Below are 18,916 nucleotides of genomic sequence, written 5' to 3' on the forward strand. Positions count from 1 at the left end.
GTCGCTCCTGATATCTCTGTAATATCGTGGATTAGAGAAGTAATATAATGATAAAATAATGAAATAAGATCAAGTAAAGGAAGAAACCAATTTTTCCAATTGAGATTGGACGTTTTGAACAACGGAAATTTCACCGTTAGAATTGTATTGTCATTCGACCCGGAGAATTCCATCGTTTTTCTCAGCTTATTGTACAAATGTTCACGCGACTGAACCATTTGATTTCATTGTTCACGATGCTCCTTCCGAGAACACAGGTATCTGCCGGGCACTTGAGAGTTCCCTCTTATAATTATCGTCGTTAAACCGCTCTGCGAAGGACTCGTAAAAGTGGTTTCAAGTGGACGGACAAATAATTCGAGGTGAACGTTTCGTTCGTCGACGCGGCGCTATCTAACAATTGTAAGAGTATTTGACGTCCCACGTGAGCGCGGGCGTTTATAACGTTGGCGATGTTACTCGTTTGTGGTTTTCCCCTTTTGATATGCACTTTTTGCTCGCAATAAAAGCCAGCGGCTTCCGAGGCAATAAGAAACTGGCGTATCGCCGCCGGAGTCCGCGGGAAACATACCGGTAACACATCGCCCCGCAGGAAATTCGCGCAACCATTACTTATATCCCAACGTTAGTCAGCCGCAGATGCAAAAGCATTTTTCTCCGCGCCTTGCGAGTGACTATGATGCAGTATAATAATATTCCGCGCCGGCTTTTTTTCTCGCGCCGCACCACTGTATTCGTCGGCAATAAATGTTAAGGTTTCTTCGCGCTTGGCACCATCCGTCGGCAACAGTCGTATTTCGCTTGAGCTTTTTTGCAGCGCATAATTAATCTTAACTCGCAGTTGACATAAGACTCAGATTTTGTACACAATTGTCTCCGTAAATGGATACATTGCCACGTATCTCACCGCGGGATAAAGTTATTAATATAAATACTGAAAAGGAGAATACTAATGATAGGAAATACTGCTGTTGCTGAGTTAACAATATGCAGAAATGTGCCGATGTATAAAAGTAGCAAGTAGTCATATTATTTGCTACATTATTCTTTTACGATATCTAATATGGAAGTTAAATTATCTTATTTTTAGTTACGCGTTTGAACCTCTTAGAGACTTTCTAATTTTGTATGTCGTATTATTACATTGTATACGATGCACCCACATTTATCTGAAAACAAATTGTATCTCCGTATAGCGACAAAGAGGGTGGGCGTTGAAACAGGGGCGCACTCAGGAAGTGCCCTTAACGACGCACATGGCACATCACTTGACCGAGCATTGCGGCGTAACAAAAGGGAAGAGAGAGAGAGAAGGAGGAAGGAAGAGGACGGAACACACACAGAGAGAAGGTCGACCGTACAATGTTGCGACCCTTCAACAACGGCGTTAGTGCGGTGATATTTGGTACGTATATCTCGAACATGTTTGTCAGCGCTAGCGAACATGTTCAGGTCCGTTGATTCGCGGACGTTTCGTTGGTGCGAACACCACTCGCGATTAGAATTTCACTTCAAATGACATGGCTGCTGAATTACCCGGGTAAGGTGCCAAAGCGCGCTTCGCGTAACTTAGCTGAAGATTTAACGGTGAGAAAGGAAAGGGACTTCACGCTCGGATGAAATGAGTCTTTCCGAGTCTCTCACTGAGCACGGAATAGAATAATCTACGCTCTTCGGGGACAAGAACGGTGGTAATTCTTCCTAATACCGTTGAGCAAGATCCCGGCAAAGAAACGTATTTCCTGACGCCACGAGGAGCAAGTGAGAGATAACTCCGGAGTTATGTCGTTCTTACATTAGCTGGGAACCTTACGGAGCATCAGTATTACTCTGGAGCTACTTTTCCAACGCGAATTGCAACTCCTCCAGTTACTGCTTAAGATAAAAAATAAGGTTGCGTTGAATGCAGAGATGTCTACTGTTTTATGCGTTTGAATAACGTTGCTGCGGCTATCTCGATATTCTGATAACAGTTAACATAAAAATACATGCGCGAAAAATACATACTAAAAATTTCACCCTATTATACATCAAGTAATTATTCTTGAAAATATCTCGCGCAACGTTTATGAAGGATGTCAATTAATTTCGCCAAGTAAGCATCGTAAATGTTTTCGAGGCGAAGCTATAGTCGCGATTAACGGCTTTTACTCGAGAATAATACCACTCATACTAGGAGCGGAATTTTTTGTTTCAATTAGCACGCGACGCAGAAACTGCATAAACCATGGTGTTTGTAATGACTGGTATAAATTTAGCGGTACACGGTCCCGTGTGTCTATTATGCGAAAATTTGGTATAACGACCGTGGATCGCAACCCGTTTAGCCGTGATTTACGGACTCTCCTTAGGAAGTCAAGCAAAACATCATGGACCGCAATGGCTGCGGTCGTTAGTCCGCAAAGCGGCGATCCCTTATGCGACAACAGGAATACCGATTTAGGCTGGCAATACCACTGGTAAGTAAAATCGCGCGCATTATACGTTACTATCGCGTGAAATTGGATAATAGATTTCGTCCGCATTATCGAGAGATCGGCAATGTGAAGCATGCAACAGGAATTCGAAAGCAGAATTATTTCGAATTGCTTTCGATATCAAAGATAGCTGCTCCATAAAGCAATGCTGGGAACGTTAATTAGTACCGTTTGTCAATCATCGTTCGTTAGCATATCATCCTAATAATTGCCGCGCGTTAACTGGAACACACAAATGGGCCGATGATCAATAACTGAGGAAGACAAGCATAAATAACATGAAAAAATACACCGGCTGCATGAATTGTGCTGAAAAAAAACCATGCACCGCTTGAAAACATACACAATTTAATTATCCAACCAAAGAATGTTTAGAAGATAAAATTTGTCGCTCCATTGAAAAATCTATCGTCTCGGAACAAAATTGAACGTCGCAAGCAACTGTGCCTCCTGTTTCTCTACGCAAGTAGATCAATAATGTGCACCAATAGCGGTAGTCAAAATCGAGAGTGTGTGTGGCTCGACGTAATAGTTGATAAGCGTTGTCTCGAGAATGCATGTATGTAGACAGGCGAAGGATGCAAAAATGCCGAAAAAACGACCCTCCTCGGCGAAACTTTCAAGAGATTTACGAGGCGGTTCGGACGGGATGTCTCGGGCCGTAGCTGACAACTTTATTCTATCGGCAGTAGACTTGCCAGACCACCCATTACCTCCCACAGACACGAGGAACCTACACATTTTCCGCCATCGAGCCGCCTCGAGTCACCTTCCTATCCCCCTCAACCTCGTTGCCGCCGCCAATTTCTCTACGTCGTCTTGGTCATATAAGCGTATAAGCGCATCCACGGTCCGTTGAGTTGCTCGTTATCGATTACATATGTACGCGCAACGGGATCAACAGGAGAGAGAGAGGGGGGAGAGAGAGGGAGAAAAAAGGAGAGAGGGAGAGAGAGAGAAAGGGAGAGAGGGAGGGAAAGAAAAAGGGAGAGAGAGAGGGGGGAGAGAGAGAGAAAGAGAGAGAGAGAGAGAGAGAGAGAGAGAGAGAGAGAGAGAGAGCTCCTTATTGATCCAACGTTTTTTTCTATTCTTACTCGATTTTCTCATGGAAAATTAACCATCGCTTTTATTGTTGGACAGATAATCATTAAAAATTCTTACAAATTAGCGAAAAGTCGTTTTAAAAAAAAAACTGTTATCCAATGCCTTCGTTTAATCGTGCTTTTCAATTTTTATTACACGTTGGTTCTTGTATTAAATCGTGCTTCGCGAAAAACAATACGTTTGCCTTTTTTTCCCTCCTTTTTTTCCTTTTATCTCCGGTATTGTTTTCTCGTGTCGGAACACAGAGAGGAGGCCGCAGGATAGCGTCCACGCTCACGTAAATTCAATTTATTTGTGCGGTATCCCCACCGAAAAACTCGTAAACGGCGACTGCTAATTTTACGAGCCGCGCGCCCTTATCTCAGAAAGAAAGAAGGCGAAGAGGGGAGAGGTAGGTAAGAGAATGCCAATGGTAACGAGCCGAATAATCAGCGGCTAACGAAGAGAGGTCGTTCGTCGTGCAACGCGCAAGGGAAGAAAAGGCGGTGCGGGGGCGTGAAGAAATAAAGCACCGTAAGCACTCCGACTTAACGCCAGCAAATTCCATTTTGCACGTTCTACCGACGCTGGGAGAGCGCGGTAAAGAAAGTCGAGGTGCGGAACAAAGGGAACGAGGGATGAAACAGTGGACTGAGCGTGATTACTTAAGCAGACCCGCGAGAGAAGAGAAGCGTCGCCTCGGTATTACACAACTTACGGGATTTTTCAGTGATGGTCTCAAGAGGGCTTCGGAAATAATCATGGTACATTCTAAAATTACGTGATTTCTACTCTCTCTTGACTCTGTTAAAACCTTGTTTTCTGTAGAGGCACGCGTGTATTCTTGCTGTAATTTTTTATATTTCTCTCTGACCTCTCTGCTCTTGTTAGAGACATGTGTTTCAATTCCCTTTTTAATACTGCTATGTGTGTTGTAAGTTTGGAAGGATCACTCGTCATCATTATTTTATCATCCACCTCACGTCTAGAACTATCTATAAGACTCTGTACGTTTTTCAAATGTTGAAGATTTTTCTTCAGATGTTCATTCTCTTTCCTGTAATTGTTCGCATCCGAACATTACTGTTTGTAAAACTTGATCTGTTCCTTAAGCGCAAGAATTGCACTATTCTTGTCTTTCATTTCACTTTCAACATTTCGTACTTCCTGTCTTAAGCCAGCTGTCTGCGTCTTCAATTTTCCATTTTCCTCTGTGAGTTTGTTGAGATTTTCATCTCTCAACTTTAGTTGAAAAGTCAAGCTGTCAATTCTGTTCTGCAGTGATGCAGCATCTTCTGCGATATTGTCGCTGTCTGAAAAATTGAAATATATCCTGCGTATCGTCTGTTCGGTTGTCCTGTCCCGACATTGGGCAGGTCTTTGATCTTTCTATAGCCACTGTATTAAGCACGCGAAGTGAAAAATATGTTCACACACACGGTGTGTGGAAAACATCGTCGGATGGTGCCAGTAAATCACTACATATTACGCACACTATATTCATTTTATCAACTCCGCTGATGGAAAATCGAAAATAATTCGCCTGATTACGAGTGACAATTGGCTTCGTAGATGATCGTTGCAGATTTCACGACAAAGCTACCATGATATTTCGATGAACGTTATGTCATTGTGAGTTTTTTGTTCGCACCGTTAAAGTTAGAAAATTAGAAAAATATCAAAATGTTCACCTATACAAATCAGCTGCTTATTATTGACTCTACTGTCTCTTGACTCATCTTATATTATTTTAAATTATAAAAGAATGTTCAAGATTTATTTATTTCGACGATATCACAATATCGATGTGTGTGCGTGTATACATTTAGTCCGAAAATCTTTTTTAATCTCAACTTATACAATAATTTACATGACTTTCATAGATCAAACGCATAGATCAATCACATCACGCGTTTATCATTAAGATTCCATTAAAAGTTCCAAACATCAAAACAACTCTAAAAGTGAACTGTTCTTTACTGACATTGTTACTGTGTTTACTCCTCAAGTTATTGAAATGCGAACTTCGCGTGAACTAGCGCGAGATGAACGGCGCAATGAACGATCGAATCAATCGGCACTGATTTATGTACGAGAAAGGCCGTTACCGTCGCGAGATAAATTACGTTAGTAAACGGGCATGATGGCGATAAATTTGATATTGGTGACGGATCGACTATCCGCACGTGACGCAAAAAAAAACCCAATGTGTATCGATAATCCACGTGCAATCCTGAGTTTCCGTTCGTGACGATCTCGATGATGTAGAGCTTGACTCTTGAGATTACAAGGCGCATTATAGCCGAGCTTCGTGTGGTCGCAGGTGCTTCCACATGATATTACAACATTGACAATTCCACGAGATGCACAGGAGCGCGTGCGAACGTGCCACGCAATGTGCGGTAAACCATCAGGATCATCGAAGGGTGATTGAGCTATTTGCAAAGCAAAGGAGTAACATTACATTTTGTTGTTGCACGTAATTGCCGGTGTACAATTTTATTCTGCTTTGCATTGCAAATTTTGTTGGACAATAATTCAAAATACGGTTGCCGTGTTCTGGTTTGCAATGCCGTAAGAACGGCTCAAATAATGGTATATCCAACGGTAATCAACTGTGCGTAATTCGTGCTTGTCGCATCTATCCCGCGTGTCCAGCGAAATGACGATCGTCGCGTATGCCACATATGTCAACGTTCGAAGTTTATCGCTTGTATAGTTGAGTATCGGAAATGTCGAACGAGCAATCAGACGATCGTCATATCATGTTGATTAGTGCGCGTATTTTTTCGATATCCCTGAATGAGTATCCATCATGAAGCTCAAGTGGTTCAGGCAATACAGCTACGACAAAATAGATATGATTCGCTCCAGCGCAGCTACAGCGTCCGTATATATGATATAAAGTACGTATTTGTAAATTTATTGTAACATACTTTTAAATTATTATATTGCACGATTGACTCTGTCTTTATCTCCGACAAAAATAATTCAATTTGATTGCTAAAAATCTCATACTTTGAAACGTTCGTAATGGAGAAAAATTTACAGAAAAATGTGCACATGAAAGAGAAAAAGTAGAAGAAAAAATTTCATCTTTTTATTCGTATATTTTCAAAATCCTGGATTTATCGCACGATTATCACACAATAAAAAATTGATTCGTCGCTCAATACGTTTTAAATTGTCGGTTTCTATTCAATAAATGTCGTTCAGACGGCCACAGAGGCAATGGAAGTAGTGCATAATTTAATGTGCTCTGAAATTTAATTTGTATTTGCTTACATATGATATATATGATAGATATATAACAGATATTTAATTTGCTGTGTATTTCAATATTTAAATTCTTTCAATGTACGATTGTCATAAAATCGTTATACCTTCCCTAGGTTCTTGAATAATTAAGTATACTCGATAAAGAGTAGTATCAATTATATACTTTAATGATACAATTGGCGCTCGTCAAAATAATGATCATATTTCCCCAGATGTAATCACGTGTTGTAAGCTAAAACGTAAAACGTAAAACAATATGAACACAAATGACCCAACAGAAAATGCTTCAAAATATAATTTGATATTTTAATAAACAATTCAGTATATCGTAAATTGTAACATAAATAAAAATACAATACAATATAAAATACTATTTTAAGTGACTGCAGATTGTGTTACACGAACAATATGGGATCTGTTCTTGCAGAATTCTTAACTTTAATTTTTAAATAATAATTACTAGAAAAGTAATTTTGAGAGAAAGAGGAGAGAGAGGATGAAAGAAAATCTCTCTGTAAGATTTTTATTATGCGGTTACTCCATGAAAATCACGTGAAATGAGCGATGATCTAGGTGATCCTCAAGGAGTAAAAACTATGCCAGATATACTACTCATGACACAAAAATCCATAGTGGAAATGGCTAGAAATAATGTAGAATACCCTGAATTTAAGTTAGGGCACATTAGTAAAATCGTTGCAATCGATACGTCACACTTCAAAGAAAATGCTCCATGTAAAGAAAAAATCATATTCTTCTTCAACTTGGCTGACTATTATACCAGAAACCAATAGAGGGTACAACGTTTCCGTATCCTATCCGCAATACAATTTCCGAGTATAATCGATCTCGAGATTTAGTCGCAAACGTGTGCGCAAATTTGTGACGCCTGAAAATTTGGCCACTAATTTAGACGTTCAGTCGATTACTCACAGCTACTCTCAGAACTGCAATTTTCGTTGCAAAATTTGTTCCTATTCACGTTATCTTTTGAATAAAAACTCAGCTATATTTTACAATAGAATTAAAAATGTAGCTGTAAAAGGAAAATTCTAATAAAAAAATTTTAACAACAGCACTGTGTTTTACGAACGAGATCAATTCAAATTCCCGAAATCATTCGATATATGAATAATATCGTTCGTGCGATATTTAGCACGTTCGGAAAAAAAATGCATTGTCTTACTCGAGGGCGATGGCTCGAATCGATTTAGAATTTCTTCGAAAGACAAAGCTATCGTCTCATAACCGCTCCGCACGAATTTCGTGCCAATTGTTTGAAATTAATTTCCGAGCCCGTACGCTCTCTATATATATCTGTAGATTAATATGCTTAGTTCCAAGTTGCCTACCGAGTTCAAGGTACAAATCTATACCGCGATCGTACGTGCGTGATTAATATGATAAATTGACAGTATTTCGAAGTAAAAGCAAAATCTAGCAAAAATATTTTATATCATGTATGTAAAACGTACAAAATCTTTCAGTTTCAGAAACTACGTGATGATATGTATATATTCAGTGTACATATATATCGCGTGTCAAAAAACTACAGCGTCATTATGAAATAATAACGAGGAATCGAGCGAAGGTGACGAGGGAAAATTCTGTTTCCTCGTAAAAGAATCGGACGATGTGTGGTCATCCAAGAGACCAGAACAGCGGATAAAAAATGAGATAAAAAGTAAAACAAAGAAAAAAAAATAATATAAAATGTTCGCTGAAACTACGTCGAGCGCGAGCAGTCAAAGTCACAAAAAGATGTAAAAAAAAAGATGATTGTAAGAGGAGTAAAAACCGTAAGAAAAACAGGACCGCGGTGATAAAGAAGATCGGCAAAAAAGGCAGAGGGCGGTGCGCAGAAAGCAGAAGAACAGATCAATGAAGTTCGTTGCGATAAAGCAGCGAGTAATAGATAGAACACAGACGAAAAGAACTCTTGTCTCTCGTGATAATGAGCACGAGAGGGTACGGATTCGCGCGCACCTTACTCCGTCCAACGAGAGATCATGATTGATCAAACATAAATAACGATATGACAGAGCCGCAACAAGATGTCCGCGTTAATTATTTTTATTTTTAAGCGTTGGACAATATCTATTAAAAAATAAAATCTATTAAATCTATCTATTGAATAAAAATAATTTTTAACGCGAACACCTTGTTGCGGCTCTGTGCCCTATCGTTATTTATGTTTGATCAAATATGATCTCTTATTGGACGGAGGTATATTACTTTAACCAGAACAAATAAAATACATGTCACGTCTAAGAAGCACTGCAAGATAGGATATATTCCGATTTTTCGCATAGTATAAGACAATGCAATCTTCGACTTTTAAAAAATACAAATTTTGCACATCCTTCATTTATGCTTATTTCAAGTAACAGTAACTTTTTTAAGTAAATAATAGAATAATAAATTTAAAGTGAGCGAACAAAATTCAATACATACCACTACTATTTATGTACATTAAGCTACAATGTAACGTAATTGACAATGAAATTTTAACATTAAATTATTGCCATTTATAATAACGATCAAAGGCAGCCGTTATTACATTTTGCGTGTCTTATACTCTGTACAACAATGTAATAATATATTATACGCCTCAGGGATTAATATATTAGCAAACGAAAACCACTGAACGATATTCATATATGTAACAAAGGAAAGTCCTTTCTCTTAAACGTTTTGTAAAGAGTAAAATTGATGTGCTAAATTTATAAAGCGGTAATCAATTGTGACGATAAAAGTCATATATGGGAATTAGAACAAAGGAGCGCATATCAATCGTGTAATCAAGTTTTAATATTCGCTGACAAAAATTCGAAAATAGAAAATTGTTATGTGATTTACCTAAATTAAAAAGAAAAATGTTATTAGTTCATCGTTAAAGCTAAAACGTTTAAAATTTTAATCACAAACGAAATTATCGAAACAAATATGAGGTAGTTGAATACATTCATTGCAGTATTCTATTATTATACGTTTTAATCGTTGTAATTTTCTAGGTCTAGATGAACGTAAAGATTAATTATATTGTCCAATTTTTAAAAAAGTTATGGAATTTTATTATGTATTTATTATCTCTGGGAAAAATATAACCCACTTTGGGGCCCCCGATTACGCGTAATTAAAAATCATATAATTAGCAATTCTATTTCAAAGACTTTTAAGTTATATTAGTCAATTCTCTCAATTAGTTCTGTCGATATTCAATTACACAAAAATAATTTTCACTTAAGGGGCACTAACCAAAATGTTAATTACGATTACAATATCCAAATAATTTGGATATAACCCAAAGTGGGTTATAACCGTCTTTATTTTTCCCAGAGTATGTTAACAGAATCCATGTTACCTCGTAAATTTTAATGAATATTAGCAGTAGACAACTTTTCCATACAATCAATTAAACCTAAACCTCTTCCTATAGGTACCTTCGTGAGCGATTCACCACAATGCGAACATTTATCTCGCGTACCAAGGAACACGGAGCTAGCATCGCAATTCGAAAAACATCGACGTATATGCGCGCTCACGCCAACACAATGGACTCATCTTGCACCGCCGCAACCTTTGCCTTTTGTTCCACGACTGGTACTTGCATTTCAAAAAGCGGCAGCTTCTACCGCGAACAGCGACGAAAGAGGTGGGAGCGTCCGGGAACCGGGGAAAGGGGTTGCGGGAAACGAGGTAGTAAGAGAAAAAGAGAGAGAATGCGGGAAGAGAAAACAGAGAGAAAGAGAGAAAAGAGCAAAATGCGCGCCACGCGGCAGTGCCACGCTCGGGGTTAGTTTTGTTGTTTGCGGATCCAGCGCAGAGGGAGAACAGGAGAAGACCAGAACCGTGGGGTAGCATGGTGAGTTGGTGAACATGAAGGGGTACGGAGGGAGGGAAAGCGGCGGCGGCGCCTCTGCCGCCGAGGGGAAAGGCAACAGAGAGAGCGCTTGGGCTTTGGAGTGGAGTTCGATCCCCCGGTTGAGGTTTTGTTCCGCCATTGTGATAACTCAAACAATGCAGGCTTGACTGGCACTGTACTACATGAAAGGATGAAGGCGCGCGGAGGGACGCCGGAGAGTAGCGGAGCTTCTCGCCAGCGACGGTCCTCCTCCCGCCGATCTCTTTCGCAACGTCGAAACAGACATCCCGCGCGTCTAGTCAGTGCGTCCCTGACGGCACTCTTGCTTTATGTGCCTAGGCTCTTCGCGGTACCACCGATTCCTTCCGCCTCTCCTTTCATCTCTCGCTATTTCATACAAATACGGCGACGCGACATCGTGCACAGGCTCTTTCACCAAAAGCGCGCCTATGCTTTTTCAAGCGCTCCATGCGACAACTGCCTGTGCACGTTCGCGAACACGAAAAGTCTCGTTATTGAGCGAGACTGGTTTATCAATAAGAGAAATCGTGCGCCGTAGCATTTACATCTTCGTAATAGATACAGAAGTTTATCACGACGAGTTTCCTTAGTCGGCTACTTCGAGACGCACTAAAAGCAGATCCGCGTTACTGTAAAAATATGAATGCAAGAATAGAGAAGAGTTTTATTTATATCAAGCAACATGAGAGATTGAAAGAGAGTCTGCTGCCTCAATATGTCATCAGTATTGACTTCATGAGAAGGTCAACCATGAAACCCTATGAACTACCGCGCAGCCTAATAATAAAAATAGCTCGCGCATATTACATAAATCGTTAAGCACACGAGAGCCTGAGTCAGATCATCTTATCGCAAAAGATCACAAGGTCAAACAATACCGAATGTGCACGTTAAATTTATTAACGTTGCGAATACTAACGTTATTAAACAAGTTTGACATAATCTCTTTTCATTCTATGCATGAAATTAAATAGTATATGTTTCGTCTAAAATGTATAACGATATATACTTCAACTCTACAGTGGCTTTATCATGTAGTTTTGAATTACATGTTCCGTATTGTATGTCGCGAATAACACCTGTGATATTCGACAAAGTGTACTCTATAGTTACCTAGTATCAGTATGAATCAGATATTCCAAGTACGTTTGTATTCTAAAGCAACGCGATTCAATCCCGTACTTTGCACATACATCGCGTCAAATGTTAATAAACAAAGCAACAACTTTATCGAGACAGTTTCAAAGTATAACAAACAATATTCCGAAGCATAATAGCTAGCCCGAATGCACTGCAAATCCAAGTGTGTAATTTTTGCACATTTAAATGTGTAAAATCTGTAGTCACTTTTTACGCATTTGTATATAACGCGTTATTTTTTTGAAAAATTACACTTTTCACTTTACATGTATAAAAATTACACATTTGGCGTGTAATTTTTACACATTTGTCAAAAAAATTACACGCGTACAAATGCATGCGTAAAAAGTGACTACACGATTTTACACACTTAAATGTGTAAAAATTACACATTTGGATTTGCAGTGAATTTGCTCGCACTTATGTATCGCTCACGTAAATACTCACTCTAACACTCGGACTTTACTCGTACTTAAAAACGGATGCATTGTTGTGTCGGGTACATTTATGCAACCCGATTTCGCGCGAAACGCTAAGCGGTCGGCAACGATCGATAGCTAGGGAGAAGTGATATCAAAAATGACACGTTCATGTACGACGAATGAAAGATGGATATTTTTCAAACGCCCTCGATCCTCACCTCGTTCGTTTTTCGGCAGGTGCCCCAATAATATACCGTGAAATCCCTTTTTCCCGTACCCATCGTTCGCATTTCGCTTTTGCTTTTCTTTCGTGCCGTCCGATACCACTTCAGCCTTCTCCCAGGTTACTCTTTTCTCCATCCCTACCTTTAACGGTCGGTGAATTTTTCAGCGTGCACCTGTTTTGCCGGTCGCGTTCGTCGAATTGCCTAGGGGGATACATCGGAGGGCTTAAGGACACCACTTTTCCCTTTTTCTTTCTGTTCCTCGTTATCTATCGTTTTCTTCCTATCTTTATGGATATTTGTTCAGATTTCTCGAAAAATACAGTGAATTGTATTGTATCACTTGATATACTATAAATTATATATATTTAGATATAAGATATGTATAAACATATTAAGAAACATGATACGCCATTCTACATAAATAATTCATTTACCGTTTTCCTATAATTAATAAGTAACAAAGATACCTTATCGCGCATAATGATTATTTAGGGCAGTCCAATTTTTCTTCTTAACGCGATTACAGATAGGATACATGGCCAATCGATTGCTCTAATCTCCAAACTTAATCGCACACGATTAAAATGCTGTATAGTCTTGAAAACTGTGATAAGATCGAAGCGACGCGGCGAAGTCTCGCGTGGATCTCGACGTTTCGGGACAGGCTTCGTCGTCGACAAAACGAGCCCGAAGCGGCCGTGACGTACATTCACGGAGCGTGAAGTTACGATAAACGGCGGCGATGTTGGGACAAGGCGGACAAGGCGGATAAGAGGCAGCAGTCGCGGCGGTGGCGGCGGGCGGGTGACTTGGTTTTTGCGGCAGTGAGCGTTGCACGAAATAGCGTCGGCAACGAGCGCGCGTCTAGAGGTATAGGCAGGAACCTAACCGAGAAATAAGGGCGACCGGAGAGAGTGAGACGAAGCGAAGCTTATCGCTCGGGGATAAGCTGCTCCCAAAGCGAACGAATAAAATAATACGATACGGAGAGTGCGACGCGAAAACAAAAGATGTTCACGAAGAAATTGAAGAATACGTCAGAGATAACGACTTTTTCACGTCATTTATATAATTAACTTCCTTGCTTCTCACCGGATTATTTGACAGTTTCATAAATTTTCTTACCATACTTACTTTTCTACTATAGATAACATTGAATTGAAAGTTAGAAAATTAGATCCAAGCGCCAAGTTACCAAATAAATGATTCGTCGTTTTCAATTAAATTCACAAAAGCTTATTATTATCAAATCGTCAAATATTAATTTACATTTGTTGCAAAGTTATATAGGCTAAAACCGGTAAAAGTTTTGGTATTTATTGATGCAAACAAAATAACAGTTTGTAAAACAGATGTTTTATAAATAAGAAGAAAATACTTATCAGGAAGACATTAAAGAAGCGGAAGGAACGCAAGAAGTACGAAAGTGGGTCACACAGACTGAAGTCGATGAGCTAGAAGGAAGATAACGTGATAGAACGAGCAAGAGAGAGAGAGAGAGAGAGAAAGAGAGAGAGAGTGAAAGAGAGAGGAGAGAAGGAAGGGGGGAGAGAGAAAACAGGTAAAGATAAGCGGCTAAGATTAACGAGCTAAAGTCTAGAAGAAGCGATGGATGGATGGTGCAGGCCGGAAACAGGAAAATATAAACGAACGGAAGAGAGATGAGAAGGAAGTACGAGAAGAGGTACGAAGGGAATGTTAATGACAGAGTACTAACACGAGAGAGTGACGTCGCGAAGAGAGGTCTGGCGCGTTCGTTCCGTGCGTGCCTATGAAGCTCGCACATCCTGTAACGTTCGTCTGAAAATGATAGGGTAGATGTACATGGAGCTTAGATTTGATACAGCCACGGCTCTAATTTCGACTTTCTTTCTCTCTTTATCTCGCCAATAAGTTGCTCCCCCGGTCCCTTGTGCGATTCACCTCGTGATTAGTCGAGAGATCGCAGCGGGCTCGGAAGACAGCAAGAGAGCTAGTATATAGGCCGCTCGTACTTTGTGCAAAGAGAGTTCGGCAAAAGCGGAATTGGCTTTTGGCCGAGCTGCGACTGACATTTAATCTCGGCAATTTTGCCGCCATCGCCGTTGTGTGCGAATCGGATCAAGTTCGATGCATAACAGTAAATTTTCGTGGAAGTAACAAATTGAAAGTTGAAATAGACGAGAGTAATTATTCTGGATAATAATAATTTTGTAAGAACATTAGGCAAAAAAAAATACAATTATAAAAATACATGTAATTACATATGATAAAGATGCAATTACGATGTAAAAGGCATATATTATATTTTTCATGCATTTGTCCAAATATATCGCGCTCCAATAAATTGGTTTCAGTAATTGATTCTACATAGAAATTAATGCAAATTAGTATGCGAATCACGTTTTTGAAATATTATTTCTTGTACGTATTTAGAAATCATTTTATAACATAATACGCGATATTGTGATACTGTTTCTCGAACTGTTAATAATTGTTAATGATTGTTAATGATTTTTCCCGATTATATTTTAACAAGATTCTTTGCAGTTAGTATTTATTCATTTTATTCTATTAATAATAAGTGCCTCAATGCAGTCATCTAAAAATTTCCGGTATTCCTCATAGCTTTCACGTTTCTCAGTCCAAGCGAAAAAATAGAACGAGTATGGCTAATACACCGTACGCTCGGATTCGAGATAGTTTTCTACCGCGACGACATTGCGTGTACCAACCGCGTTAATTGACGTTTGGTACTGCACGGGGGCAAAACGTACAGGTTATTGGCACATAAACGGCAGAGAGGAGTTAACAAACATGGGAATCCTACAAACTAGATCTCCGCCGGAAGCCTCTCCGACTGTCGTTACTGTCTATTTATGAATATGCAACAGCCGCGAGTTACGCGTTGTTGTGAGTGCCCGCCCGTATTCGCGAAGGTTTAGACTGTTCGTAACGTCATTATCTTTTCAGGGCATTAATTATCGTCGTCGAACGTCGATAACGAGAAGACGTTATTGAGCTACGAGAAAAAACGCCTCCCCGTCGTCATAAATCTAAATCAGCGCGACGCCCGCGACTTCGCAATAAAATAGAAAAGCATAATAATTTTTAGTCGCGTATGCATAAGCATAGATAATTCAAAAAATTTTACATTTACGCGACAAATTGCCAGCGTAATAAAAGAAACACAAAGCAGCCGGATTTGCAGGTGAACAAACGTTTACGCTCTTGTATTCCTATTATGCATAACCCATCGTTATTTTCATCATCGTGTACAATCGTAAAGATAAAAAAAAAAAAAATTATGTGAATTATATGAGAAATTCAGCAAATACTTAATATCTCCAAAATTATCAAAGAGCTGTTTATTCACTTCGTAAACACGTTTTCCCTTTCTCTCTCTTTTTCTCTCTGTAGCTTTTTGTGACAGAGAGAATGGACATTCTATCGCAAATATTCAACAGTATTTACGCTCGGACAAGCAAAAATCTGTTTTTTTTTTTAATAGCACTTCATTGTGGCGCGACTAACGCGCAGAAAATTTCTGAGTATTCGCCGACAGCCATCGTCCGGCACGCAACAAAGGAATAAAATGCAGGACCCAAATGATGGAGAACACGATATAAACCAATTGCGTCCTCGTCGCGAAAGTTTAACATGGAGCGCGGATAATGAAATTAACGCGCACGTACAAACACACGGCTTCGGCTCGTTCGCTAATCATTTGGTAAAATCGTGCGAATGGAATAATAACATTATACTCGAGCGAAATTTGGCATGAGAATTTGTATGCAACTTTTTATGCACGAATTTATCACACTAGAAATAATTTACTGGTCAATCGATATAAACCGATACCTCAATATATTTTTTCGACTGACGCAAAAATTTATCCTTCTTAAAAGATGAAACCTGTTTGAACGCGACTTATCAGTCTTATCACCTGGCTCCGAAAATAAGCGAACTGCTTTGACGCTTAAATTGGTTAAAATCGGCTTAATTTAGCGGTTTCATCCGAGCCGATCGACCGATTGATCGATCGATCGATCCAGTGCAGAGATTATTCGTTTAATCTGGTTTAAAAGAATTGTCCGTGGTGTAGCTAAAAAAATATGTGACGTTAAACATGCGGAAAATCTCAGTGACGTGCAGTAAACAATTGTCTTTTACTAGCTTTTTTCCGTGAAATATTACGCACTTTTTACTACTCACGCATTTTACAGAATGTTAAATATCCACGCAAATATATCGCATTATTTATGACTGACGTAGAAATATTTTTACGTTCTATCACAGAGTTCCTTCGTCAACGTGTAAATTCCTTTCAATAATGCGGACGAGACTATCAATATGCGTATTACATCATTGCGAAACGAGAAGTAACACGATCCGATCTTCACAACGATAACAAGAAGGATAACGTCACGATCAAGGGAGTTCGCCAGCCTATCGCGTATGATAATTGGGCCGATTGCGCCTGACGTCCAGACCCTCCTTCAGTCGCCGGGGCGATCACAGGCAGAGCACCATGGCAAGGAGGTGATATATCACAAGATGATCGATATGTCCCGTGAGCAGAATACCGCCTTGCGGTGAGAGACGTCAACGCAACCGATTGCAGTTCTCTGAATAGAGCAGAGGCGATTCTCTCTATTTCTCTCCCTCTCGCCTCTCCTCTCCTCATATATATATATATATATATATATATATATATATATATATATATATCCCTATTTTCCTTCTCTCCCCCCTCTCTCTTTCTCTTCCTTTCTCTTAGCATTCAGTCGAGATATGATGAATCGGCCTAATTTCGCGGATGGAAGTCACGTAAGCTCGGTAAATCTTAACCAGCATTATCGTGCCACGGAGTAACGCCATCGGAACGCGGCGTCGGTGGTGGCTGGTGCTATGGCGCCGTTTCGGAGGACCATTTCGAAGGGACGCAACGCCCGCTGCGTGCGGCAAGCAAATCCCAGGCAGGATGTGGCCCATATATGCAGGAAGCGATTCCTAAATCATATCACCGCGTTTCGCAACACATGTTAGAGATTCCCGAAACTATTTGCGGTGTGCTGAGAGCGTGCGTGCAAGCGCAACGTGTGGAACGCACACGTACGCATGTTCTCCTACGTTTCCCTCTCTCTCTCTCTCTCTTGCTCACTCTCTCTCTTTCGAAATTCCATAGCATGGTTCGTTCCCTCCGTCGAGAGCCGCAGTCCCTCTCTCGCAAACGCTATCGTCCGCGCCGCGAATCCCTCCGGCGAAACGGCGTATAACGTTGCCATACTGCGCACCATTGGGACGCTGAACGAGCCTCTCCACCATCCATAATCACCCTCAACGTCCTGTCGATGAGATTAATGTCGCACCCGCACCATCGACGTCACCGTGCCAGTTCGGCGCCCCCGGCATTTGTTAAACGCCGTAAAATGCCGTTAACGATCGAAACTTGAGCTTGGATGTAGGGTTCGGCGTGTTAAACGTTGCTTCGATCTATCGATTATAGCTCCGTCTAATTCAATTCAATATCTTGAGCGTAATTTGCGGACATTAGTAAAAGCATATTGTTAGAAAACAAATATATAACAAGCATAAAGATATTAAGGAATCAGCTTCGCATAATATTTATTATCTGCTGAAAGTGCAAATCGATGTGTGCACCAGAAAATGTTTTCCATTCACCTTCCGTTTTTTTTTTTTTAACTCTCATTCCAGTAACATGCGAGTAAACGCATAACGATGTGCATACACGTTATATCGAAGTTCAAGTATACAGCGCGCAGTGTCCGTTCCGCTATGTATTTTTGTCCTGTACGATGACAGTATCGCAGGTAAAACGGAGAAAGTCGCGCGATATTACGGTTAAAAATAAAAAAACAGCTATAAATAATAGCGACTATAAATACAGATTAATCAATATTCCGCGAGAACGAAACTGTAACTAGAGGTAAAACGTTTAAAGCGAGAATTTAATGGCGACTAACTGGCACCGTGCGCACTTAAGCCGCCATGACGAATATGTTTCATCGATCATAATCGCTAGATGTAATCACCACCGCGTCGATGAGATTAATGTCATCAGAGAGTGCAGCGAAGTTAGCGGGTAAAGCGTATGAGAGGCTACATGTGCGTTACTAATCTGTGCGACATTTAACGAGATTGTAACCCTTTAAAAAAACGCTGTTAGTAATAATAAAATGATACTTAAAAAAGACAAAAAAGTTAAAAATGAAAATGTTAGAAGAAGCCATATACACCGAAATAATATCATATTCCTCTGGTAGCAAACTATGAAAGGTATAGAAAGGTGTCTTAACCAATTTCTCGCGTATTTTCTGCGTCTCCTCTCAATACATAACTAATCCGAACTAATATATTTTAATCAATAAATCTTAGATAATTCAAGATCTCGCTATTAGG

At 39.9% G+C, this 18,916-nt stretch overlaps 1 protein-coding gene and 1 pseudogene across 4 annotated transcripts in view; both read right to left on the bottom strand.

Moving 5' to 3' along the window:
- Lar (tyrosine-protein phosphatase Lar) overlaps positions 1 to 18,916 on the bottom strand; it is a 399,840-nt gene that overhangs the window by 357,405 nt on the left and 23,519 nt on the right. The window lies entirely within an intron of this gene.
- Positions 4,222 to 5,298, bottom strand: LOC143898178 (uncharacterized; annotated as a pseudogene).

The sequence above is a fragment of the Temnothorax americanus genome, unplaced genomic scaffold, assembly GCF_048541705.1.
Source record: "Temnothorax americanus isolate GAGA-0224 unplaced genomic scaffold, ASM4854170v1 Scaffold22, whole genome shotgun sequence".
NCBI lineage: Eukaryota > Metazoa > Arthropoda > Insecta > Hymenoptera > Formicidae > Temnothorax > Temnothorax americanus.